The sequence below is a fragment of the Strigops habroptila genome, chromosome 4 (assembly GCF_004027225.2).
Source record: "Strigops habroptila isolate Jane chromosome 4, bStrHab1.2.pri, whole genome shotgun sequence".
NCBI classification, from domain to species: Eukaryota; Metazoa; Chordata; class Aves; order Psittaciformes; family Psittacidae; genus Strigops; species Strigops habroptila.
The window spans coordinates 23662049-23673725 of NC_046358.1; positions in this window are offsets into that span (position 1 = coordinate 23662049).

Consider the following 11677-nt stretch of genomic DNA (forward strand, 5'->3'; position numbering starts at 1 on the left):
GTATAATATAATACTACCACTAATCATAATAATAATGAAAAGGGCAATAACTAAAAGAGAGAGACAGAGGAAAAAAAAAACCTAAACAACAAAAAATCCCAGCAACAACAGTAATGCACAATACAATAGCTCACCATTCACTGACCAATACTCAGGCTGACCTAAGCAGCTACCCTTCTGGGTAACTCCACCCAGTATATCCTTCTTGTGCCCCTCCTCACTGGCAGAGCTTGGGAGACTGAGAAGTCCTTGGTCAGGGTAAGTGCTTCTTAGCAACAACTAAAACATCAGTGTGTTATCAGTATTATTCTCAGACTATAGCCAAAATACAGCTATGTACCAGCTACTAGAAAGAAAATTAACTCTATCCCAGCTGAAACCAGGACAGTATATGGTAAGATTCAGGTTGGAAGGGACCTCAGGGCCTCTAGTCCAGCCTTGGCTTATAGAATTGTCAACACCATGTCTCTCAGGGCTTTATCCAGTCTTGAAAACCTCCAAGAACGGATGTGTTCCTTTCAGGGACAGAACTGTCATATCCTCTACACACACAACCTTGTGTTTTGCCTTACTGAATGTCATTCTGTCCCTAAAATGCTTAATTGCTCTGTCCAAATGCTATGTACTTCTTGATAATCAGTTTAAAGGGAGATACTCTGCTCACAAAACGCAACGCTTATATGATAATTTATGACTCTAGTATTTAATGTATCTGCTTCTGATACATTCTGGAGTGCAGAACATGTGATATTGTAACTGGACTATTTTAAACTCTCAGTTTGTCTTTCTTTTCCATCCACTCATCCCAGATTCACCTTGGTGGTCAACATCATTCCTCTTACTGGAGCCTGTGGTAAATTATTCACATGATTTTGTCTCACAGCATGATAACACTTCAACATTATTCATTCTCACCATGCATTGACACTCTTCTTTTCTTGCACTCTTTGTAAGGATAAGCATTTTATTAGAAGTTTTAGAACACTTTGTAAGCCTTACTGAGCCTGGATTTTGATATCTCTTATTTATTGCCTTCTTTACTGATAGTTTCTTTGCTATTCTGCCATTCTTTCCTTCCCCAACACCTTCCTCCCGTCCCCCCCTGGAATGATCATTACTATTTCTACTTCAATAAAATTTCATTTCCACGAGTCCTTCCTTAGGTCCTGTCACTCCATGCTTTTGCTTAGAAATGCATTTTCGACACTTAGTACCAGGATGACAGTAATGCCCTGCTCCAAAAACGGTGACAAGTGAAGACTGCCTAGGAGTAGCTACCTACTCTTACCAACTACTAGGAGTAGCAGCCTAGATGAGGCAGTTGAATCTTGGCCTCCTCATCCAAGACCAGAGGCCTGCGTATTTCATTTGGCATTAGTATTAAGATGCTAATGCTAAGCTGTGTGTGCACTTAATAGTGGGAAACTCGCATGCATACTGTATGGTGTAAGAAAGGGAAGGGACATTTGGTTCTTCACCTCAACAGGTAGCCACACCTGAAGGCAATGACTACTACAGTTGTTCTTGAATGGATGGTAGTTCTCTGTACCATGAATTACTGGGGTTTGCTAAGTTATCATTTTAGTGGTTTTCCCTTTTTCTGTTAAGAAATAGCTGTTTCTTTAAATAATATTTTTCAAGTCAGGGCTTGTGAGTAAGGAAATCTTGCTCATTCTTGAGTGCCTTAATTTAGCTTCACAAATTTCTGAAAGGGAGCTCAGCTGGGGTCATTTAAAGCTTGGGTTGTGTTTGCTTTTGTTACATTTCTTTAGAACCTCTTGAAATTGACTCCAACCCTTTTACTGCACCTGGCAAAAAGCTGTACTTGCTTTCCAACCTCTATCTGGAAATTAAGGTCTTCCCAAATGAGACTGTTCCTTGTCATATTTCTGCCTTTATTAATGTTAATGAGAGCTTTGTTCCCCCCTCTCACTGTACTGGCCCATGGCTGATTCCCAGGACTGCATCGGTACAATCTTGATGACTCCTTCCCTTGTGCAATTTAGGCCCAAAAGGATTCTGTTTCACCATTCATTGTGTAGAATACTACATCATTAACTTAAAATGCTAACAATTGTTTTTACCAATTTGATCATATGCTTACTGAATAGCACATATTCTCCAGCACCTGCATTCTAGTCATGACTGTTAGCCCACTGTTTTCTCATATAATATCCAGTTCCTCACCCCATGCTATTACTTTTGTTTTGTTGTCCAAGCCCAAGCTGCTTGCTTTTATTATGAGAATCTTACAGTTTTTTTGTAAAAAAAACCTTACAAAAAAAACTTACACTTTTACTTTTTTAAAATTCTGACATATAGTTCCTGAGGCAGACTACATACTTGCGTAGTAATTCTTATCAATACGAATGATTTTTCTGCTGGAAACCTGTCATCTCATAGTTTCTTATCAATTGCCACTGCCTTCTTTATATGATTTCCCTGTGCATTGAAATCAAGTGAAGAAATTACATGAGCTTGTCTCATTCATATTTTTGTTACAAGTTCCCCTAAACAACTGTGCTCTACCTCAGAAAACTACTTGCCTAGTTACATGAGTTACACTGCAAGATAAGTCTTCTTTCTGTGAATGTATCCCAAACTTCTTTACTGATACTCGGTTTTGGCCACTTCTTGAACTCTCTGAAGTTGATAAGATCTGCCCTCCTTATCTTCAAAGAAATAAAATTCCACTGCATATGACATGAGCTTCATTTTTTTCACTGCCTTGCTTGGTTTCATGGGATTGTCCCTTATGCCTGTGACCCTTATATCCACACCTCATACCTTGGTCCTGAAGGGCCCTCCCACATGTTCTCCTAATCTCCTCTAGCTTGTCTTTATGCAAGCCTTCTTGAGTGCAGGCTAGTCCTTCCCTTCTGCCCCTTCTCACCTTTGTCTTTTCTCTCTCATAATGTCTTGTAAATTGTCTGTGTTGCCCATTGGTTTCAGGCCCTGTCTCTTCCTCATTTCTTCTTTTCTTGTGGGGCTAGCTGCTTTATTCTTCCTATTTTCTCCTGTTTCATGAAGACGCCTTGAGCAGCCAGTGGGTAACAGATGATGATCATTCATGGGTGCCATATACTCATTGGTGGCCCTGACATCCTCAGCACAAGACACCCACATTGCTAATGTCTATACTGGCCTTTACAGCACAGCCAGAGGCACTCTCTTGTTCTCTTAACATGCTGGACATAGGCCAGGACATTGCAAGAGTGAGAGTGGCACAGTTTGATATTAAAGACTGCCTCACCCATGTCTGTCATATGACGCAAAGTTGGTTTCATATTAGACACAATTTAAATACATTTACTTGAAAACTGCAAATGTGGAACTTGCAACAAAGTTATGAAACAAAGTTATAAAAAAAGAGAGCAATAAGATCCTACTCCATATGCTCTTTAGCTGTTCCAATTTCTAAGCTAGCTTGTGAGGTCATCTAAATAGCCTCTGCAGCTTACCCAAGGCCAAGATCAAGAGAACATCTTCCTTCTGGTGCAGGTGGCAATCAAAGCCATGCAAAATGCCTGCTCTGGGCAACTTGTTCTTTTCCACCTCAGCAACACAAGCTGACTTTTTCTCTCTGCTTTGTTATTTACCCAAACCACAGTTCATTTGCTAGACTGTTGGGAAGTCATGGGTTTTGTTTTTTTTCAGCAGATGAAGCTGGGGTTTTTTACCTTCCTCATAATGTTCTTTTCACGAACATTTCTACTTATACCGTAGTTACCTATGCTGTGATGCTTCACTTGTGACAGTTTTCTGAATATACAATGGGAAATACTAAAATTGAAATAGCCAAAGTTCAGACTTTTAACTAGCTTCAGAAATACTTATTGCCTTCAAACACTATTTTAGAGTAAAAAAAAATATGTTATGCTATAATATATAATGAAATTGGGAATAGAGCACTCAGAGGAAGACACACACCTGCATGCAAACTTACTTCTGAAAGAAATCTCCTTCCAAGTTGTGGTGCTCTGTAAAGCAACCACCAATATTAATGAAATGTATAGTTTTTTCTATATTTTAATCTTTTATAACTATAAAAACTATAACTTTTATACATATGTGAGTTTAAAGAAAAATATTTGAGCGACATAGATACTGGCCACTGAAGAAGGATATATTGAATTATGTTGCAGAGAAATTGTTGGCAGTAGTCATTTTAGGATAATTTGTTGACTAATGTTGCCCATTTGTCTTTGAATCAGTATATAAATATTGCACTGATACTCTTTGGAATAAGAATACTGTATTTTGGACCAGCATCCCAAACTTGTTGCTGGGATAAACATGTTCTCACTGCTCAGGATTGCATTAAGAACTACTGAAATTGTGGGATTTGATGGCATCAGCCTTTCAAACTTCCACATTTCTCTTTGTGACCTTTCTGTGATTAGTCTGGGTTTACGTAACAGGAAGCTTTGCAAGTACACAGAATTGTCAATCACTATCAGCCAGTATGGAGGGAACTCTGCATTACACAAGCTGCTGACATTTGTGAATACACAGAGACCATAGCATGCCTGTGCCTCTTACAGCTTTATCTTGGAAGCCAGCTGCTGCAATGCCAAGCAGATTTGGCTTCAGACAGCCAGAATGAAGGAAATAAAAAAAAGTAGCTACTTGTGGATTAACTTTTCCTGGAACAGCCTTATTCAGTACAGAGCCATTTCTGATCCCAGCAAACTAGCGCTGTTCAGTAGAATTGCTCTTGTAACGATTAGCACTATAGTTGCTCACGTCCAATTTTTTGTGCAGTAGTGTCTACTGTAAGCTATCCATGGTTTTCCCTCTTTCATATATTTCTTACATCAGTGTAAACATGGGTATTTATTTAGATATACTCTAGCTTCTGAGTATGTTCTGAGTGCATTTCTGTCATGGGTGGAATGATGCATTTCACTTGTAAGAGAGAAGTAGCAATACGCTTATTGATGTAAAACATTGATTTAACAAAATTCAATAGGAAATGTGTCAGTGGTTTAACAAGATTTTATGGCAAGGTATACCTGAATATTTAATGCATAGAGGACAGGGTCAGACAGATCTGCCTGGGAGACCCTCACACTGAGTCATGTGGTTCAGAAGGGACCCACTTGCTTTCTAATCTCCTTCTCAGAGAGGAATTTAGGTGTGGCTGGATCCAGACTTAGTCCTGCACTTGATCAGCAGTTTATGTCTAAAGAATTATGTATTCATAATCAATACTTTATATCGCTCAGCTAAGATTTCAAAGTTTCATCACGCTTATTCCCAACTAAATTACTGAGTATCTTATGCAATAAGGATTCTCTCACTCTTGAAGAGTAACCTTGAGAGGTGTCCCTATTCAAGGGGAGATCCTGGCATGCAGCCCACTGCCATGGAGGAAGGCTCAACTGGCCCTGAGCTGTCCACTATTTATGGAGTAAGATAATTGATTATAGAATCACAGAATAGTTAGGGTTGGAAAGGACCTTAAGATCATCTAGTCCCAACCCCCCTGCCAGGGGCAGGGATACCTTGCGCTAAACCACGTGGTTCAAGGCTCTGTCCAACCTGGCCTTGAACACGGCTAGGGATGGAGCATGCACAACTTCCTTGGGCAACCAATTCCTGTGCCTCACCACCCTCACTGTAAAGAACTTCTTCCTTATATCTAACCTAAACTTCCCCTGTTTAAGTTTGAAGCCATTACCCCTTGTCCTACCACTACAGTCCCTAAGGAAGAGGCCGTCCCCAGCATCTTTATAGACCCCCTTCAGATACTGGAAGGCTGCTATGAGGTCTCCACGCAGCCTTCTCTTCTCCAGGCTGAATAGCCCCCACTTCCTCAGCCTGTCTTCATATGGGAGGTGCTCTAGCCCTCTTATCATCCTCGTGGCCCTCCTCTGGACTTGCTCCAACAGCTCCATGTCCTTTTTATGTTGAGGACACCAGAACTGTACACAATACTCCAAATGAGGTCTCATGAGAGCAGAGCAGAGCAGAGTAGAGTAGAGTAGAGTAGAGTAGAGTAGAGTAGAGTAGAGTAGAGCAGAGCAGAGTAGAGGGGCAGGATCACCTCCTTTGACCTGCTGGTCATGCTGCTTTTGATGCAGCCCAGGATACAGTTGGCTTTCTGGGCTGCAAGCACACACTGCCGGTTCACGTTAAGCTTCTCATCAACCAACACCCCCAAGTCCTTCTCTGCAGGGCTGCTCTGAATCTCTTCTTCGCCCAACCTGTAGCTGTGATTCAGAGTCATATTTGCATACTAACTACAGGTGTTAGTGTCTTCCAAACTTGGCTGAAGTCAGACCTTGACTAGTGCTATGGTTATGTGGGCATGCTGATCAAATTAGGCCTTGGCTATTGTGTTGTTATCTGTCTCCCTTGAATTCACTTTGAGTTGGATGCAGCCATCATAAGCAGACACACCCATTATTACAGCTACACATCATTTGAGCAGAGTTATGAGAAATAAAGGTTGGGGGAGGTGGGGGTGCATGCAGTCACAGTTTCCTTTGTAAATCTTGAGGACTGGGTCTCTGTGCATCATATTGTCCCAGCTGAGTTAGTTAGAAATTTGAGTGCCATGTGGATGCAATGCTTTCCTGGCCTGCACAGTATAAGCATCACCTTGCCCTGTCCTGAAGGGATTGCAGTATGTCAGTGAGCAGGGTGGGAGTCTTGAGTGTGTAAGGAATAAAGGCTTGGGATCTAGTTGGCAGACCTTCTTTATTTGAGACATAAGAGGACTTTCTGATGGGGGACAGTGAATGTTAGTCATAATATGTGATTTTATTAAAACCACTCAAAGGGCATCGGACAAATGAAATGAAGCAAATACAACAATTAGCAACAGATTTACAGAAGTTACGTAAAAGGACATAAATGCCACAAAACCCCAAAATCTCCAATAAGTGCAGGAAATTTTAAAGTGTTGGAAACATTTTCCTGCAAAGATGACAAACAGTTGTTGCAGGCCTAGTTGTTGGTGGGCATATCCTACTTGTGTAGATCATGAGATTCAGCAGTAATTTTCTCACGGCTCTGTGTTTGTGCTACTTGCTGGCCCAGTGTTACTCTCCATTGTATCACTAACTACATCTGTCAGGGGATCATGGAGGTTTGTGTTTGAGGACAGGTTTGTCTTCCCTGAGCTTTACATACTAGTCTGTCTAAATTTTTTTTCATTTTCAGTTTCCCTCTGTCAGCAATCCCTCAAATAAAGTAAAATAGCTCCAGTGCCATTAAAGTAGTTGTAATAGTTATCATTGGGTCTTTGTTAGCTTGACCTAACACCAGTGACAACAGGAAGAAAATCTTCAGGACAGCACATGTGATTTTAGAGATCCACAAAGGTGGAAAATGAGACATACGTAAGATAGGAAAATGCAGTCCAGCAGTTTTTCAACCAAGGTGAATGTAGAGCTGGTTAACCGAATCCCTCCTATTCTGTTTGTCAGTGATTTATATTAGAGCATGTAATAAAATACAAGAGCAAACTAGGGATAGCATAGAACACCCTTGCTTGTGAATTTTTAAGAACAGCTTAGGCAAATACCTCTGAGAAATCAACCGGCTATAACAAACTGATCCTGCTTCAGTACTGTAGAAATGACCTCAGTGGTCTTGGGACAAACCATCCGCCTTTACATGCTAGCATGAAATATAACATCTAACAGTACAGTGCTACAAGATTCAGAACATTTGGAATAATCACCTAAATTAGCAATCCTAAACTTTTGGTATTTTCCATCACTAATTTTTGGTTTTCTTCAGTTCCAGACCCTCCCAGTTTCTTACCATGAATCAAAGGAACTCCTCTAAGGCAAAATTGCTCAACTATGACTCATTCTAATGAGATTGCACACTAATAAAACCTCCACACATTTTTGGTCTTTTCTCTTTACAGGATACAGTTGGCTTTCTGGGCTGCAAGTGCACACTGAAGCCGGCTCATGTTAAGCTTCTCATCAACCAACACCCCTAAGTCCTTCTCTGCAGGGCTGCTCTGAATCTCTTCTCTGCCCAACCTGTAGCAGTGCCTGGGATTGCCCTGACCCAGGTGTAGGACCTTACACTGGGCTTGGTTAAACTTCATAAGGTTGGCATCAGCCCACCTCACAAGCGTGTCAAGATCCCTCTGGATGGCATCCCTTCCCTCCAGCCTAACAACACACGACACACAGCTTGGTGTCGTCAGCAAACTTGCTGAGGGCACACTCAATCCCACTGTCCATGTCGCCAACAAAGATGTTGAACAAGAACGGTCCTAGCACCGATCCCTGAAGGACACCACTCGTTACTGTTTTCCAACTGGACATTGAGCCATTGACCACAACTCTTTGCATGCGGCCATCGAGCCAGTTCTTTATCCACCGAGTGGTCCATCTATCAAATTGATGTCTCTCCAATTTAGAGGCAAAGATGTCGTGCAGGACAGTGTCGAATGCTTTGCACAAGACCAGGTAGATGACGTCAGCTGCTCTGCCCCTGTCCATCATTTCCGTGGCTCCCTCATAGAAGGCCACCAAATTGGTCAGGCAGGATTTCCCCTTAGTGAAGCCATGCTGGCTGTCACCAACCACCTCGTTGTTTTTCATGTGCCTTAGCATGCTTTCCAGGAGAAACTGCTCCAAGATTTTGCCAGGCACAAAGTTGAGGCTGACTGGTCTGTAGTTCCCTAGGTCTTCCACCTTCCCCTTCTTGAAAATGGGGGTTATATTACCCTTCTTCCAGTCATCGGGAACTTCACCTGACTGCCATGATTTTTCAAATATGATGGACAGTGGCTTAGCAACTTCATTCGCCAGCTCCTTCAGGACCCATGGATGGATTTCATCAGGTCCCATGGACTTGTGCACATTCAGGTTCTTAAGATGGTCTTGAACCTGATCCTCTCCTACAGTGGGCCTAAGGTCTTCATTGTCACAGTCCCTGCATCTGCTTTCCAAGACTTGGGTGGTATGGTCAGAGCATTTGCTAGTGAAGACTGAGGCAAAGAAGTCATTAAGAACCTCAGCCTTCTCCAAATCCATGGTAGCCAGTTCTCCTGATAGCTTCCGGAGAGGGCCCACGTTGTCCCTAGTAAATGTGTCAGTGCTGACTGGTCTAATAGATGCCCTTTCTTACTAATGTTTTCTAAATAGCAAAGACAAAAAGTAGCTGTCAGCGGAGGCCATGTTTCTTCTATATGGCCTGGTGACCTGCTGTATATAGAGATTTACAGATGAAACTGCCCTTAGTTCATGCCTCTGCTACCCTCTGTACGTATGTCAGCAGGTGTGGAAACAGCAAGATTAACACTATATAAAGCAAAATCAAAATATATACAAGGGTGTAAGCCTTGAGCCTTCATAGATTTGGAGCTTTGGCAAACTGAGAGCAAAAGACTCATAAAATGGTGTGACATGCTTTTCCACATGTTTCAGTCATTACATTACACACCTTGCAGGAGTCAGTTCTTGTCTGTCAGTATTGTCTATATATTGAAGTGAGACATGAAGGAGTGTTCAGTGAGATAACTCTTGTTTACACTGATCCTTACAGAAAAAGTAACTCAACAAGCAGCAGGAAGTTTGGCTTCCTATACATTTGTGTCTCATGGATGGAGGGCAGAGGGAAGAGGAACTCTGCAAATTTTCTGATGTCTAGTATTTGATGTGCTGTTATTACCATGGTTAGTGCTTTCCTTTTAATGGCACCTTTTTCTCAGAGAACATACTAGACATTTGGCATTTCAGAGCTCTTCACCCTTCTAGCATATTTGGTTGAGACTGACAAACAGGGTAAAAAACTACCAGGGAGGATGAGGGGCTACCGGAGACATATACAGTGGCCCTGCTCCCCACAAGGACGGTCACATGGAGAACATGATCTCAGAATTCTCGTACTATTAGGAAATCAGGCTAAAAATACGACACGTTTCCACATAAATGGCAAGCTTTGCCCAGGACACAGCTGCCACTGAGATGAGAAGGGAGCAGAACAAAGAGGACATGGTGGGAACATGACAGGAACATGGCATGAAACTTCCACTGGGCTTGTTTAGATCAGCACAACATGCCCTCCTGTTGCGCTGGAATAACAGATGTTTCCTAAAACAAATGGGCTTCAAGAGAGTGATGAAGATGTTTAACAGGAGCAAAGCATTTGGGGACTAACCATGAGTGTGGCATTGTGTCAGGCTCTGTCTGGCTTCGTGCCTGTATTAGAGCCAGGTACTTCTCACTCAGCTTCCATCTGCCATCATCTGCTGTGCCACCTATCCAGCTTGTGTGAGAGACCCTTCTGTGCATGACAGAACAAAACAGCTGACGTGATCATGTGCTGAACAGATGTTTTGTGGCTGGCTGACTGGAACAGAGACATCACAGTCATGCCATACATCTTCTGAGGTGAAATGGTGCTACACTTCTGTGAGCCAGGGGAAATGAGCCGCCTTCGCTACTCGACTGAGCCTACCGATAACCTCGAGTTGCAGAAAGGCAAGAAACTACAAACAGCAGAAGGCTTTGCCTTGCTTTTCTGGGAAAGTGAGAAGGAACTGAGCAGGTAGGGATTGCACATCTTTCTCATGAGCTTCCTAGAAGGTGTCTGTGATACAGAGCAGGTTACAAAAGAAACCTGGAAAGCATCCTCTCTCAGTGCTGGTAGTTCGCACAGTGACTTCACAGAGCTAAATATCTCAGAGAAGCAAAATTCATTCACAAAGAGAAAAGACCTGCTTTTACAGGGGAGTCACAGACAGCTATACTCAATGCAAGAGACAGGATTAGTGTGCTGCACGTTAGAGCCATCTGAAGCATGAAAGGGTGATTTCCTCATTATGGTCTTACCGAGCAATGAATGGCATTGTTTAATAAAGAAGGCAAGAAACAAAAACATCCGAAAAAGTTAGCTAAGACATTTGTCTAGAAAAGTGTCGGCTGTATGTCTGCACCATGAAATCCGTCTCCAATGTGCATCTGAACGTAAACTCAGTCAAAATGATAGTTACAGCTCTTGGGAAAGCTGATGAATCTCTTTGTGGAGGACAGCCCTTGCAATTTGGTAACACGTTTCAAATATTAAGATAGTTAAGTAGCTGACAGTGAAACCAGCATTCAGTGATGAAAAAATCCATAATATCATTCAAAAATTAAGAATGAAATAGACTTTTCACTTTAAACCAAATTAAGCTTCAGATGGGCTGTCTTTTTAATCTGGGTCCCAACCCTAGTGGTTTTTACAATAAAGATATTTTGGCTATATACACTTACACATCTTAGAGGCACAACAAGATTAGCATGGAGCTGTTGCTCCATTTTCCTCCATAAAGTCAACAGTTCACTGGCAGGATCTGTCACACTTTGTCTGTGTGCTCCAGCATTTTGGATATCATGACAGTCCTTCCAGCCACAAAGGTATCACTCTTCTGCTTGAGGGCAACTATGAGCAATAAGTGACTTTTTGTTCAGGGTACAAAGCAGTGCATGACGAAAAGACAGCCCGTGGTGACGATGAGTTAATAGCAGTTCATGGATACAGAAAAAATGCAACCAACATGTAATAGTGACACAAAGCTGTGTAGCAAGCCCCAATGTGTCTGGCTTTTGTCTACTGAAGGAGAGCATATCTTGGGGCTCCTAACGTACTTTTTATGTAGTCAAATTCTTGACTTCAGCCTCTAAGATCCTTCATGAGTGAGCATGTTCCTGTGTCT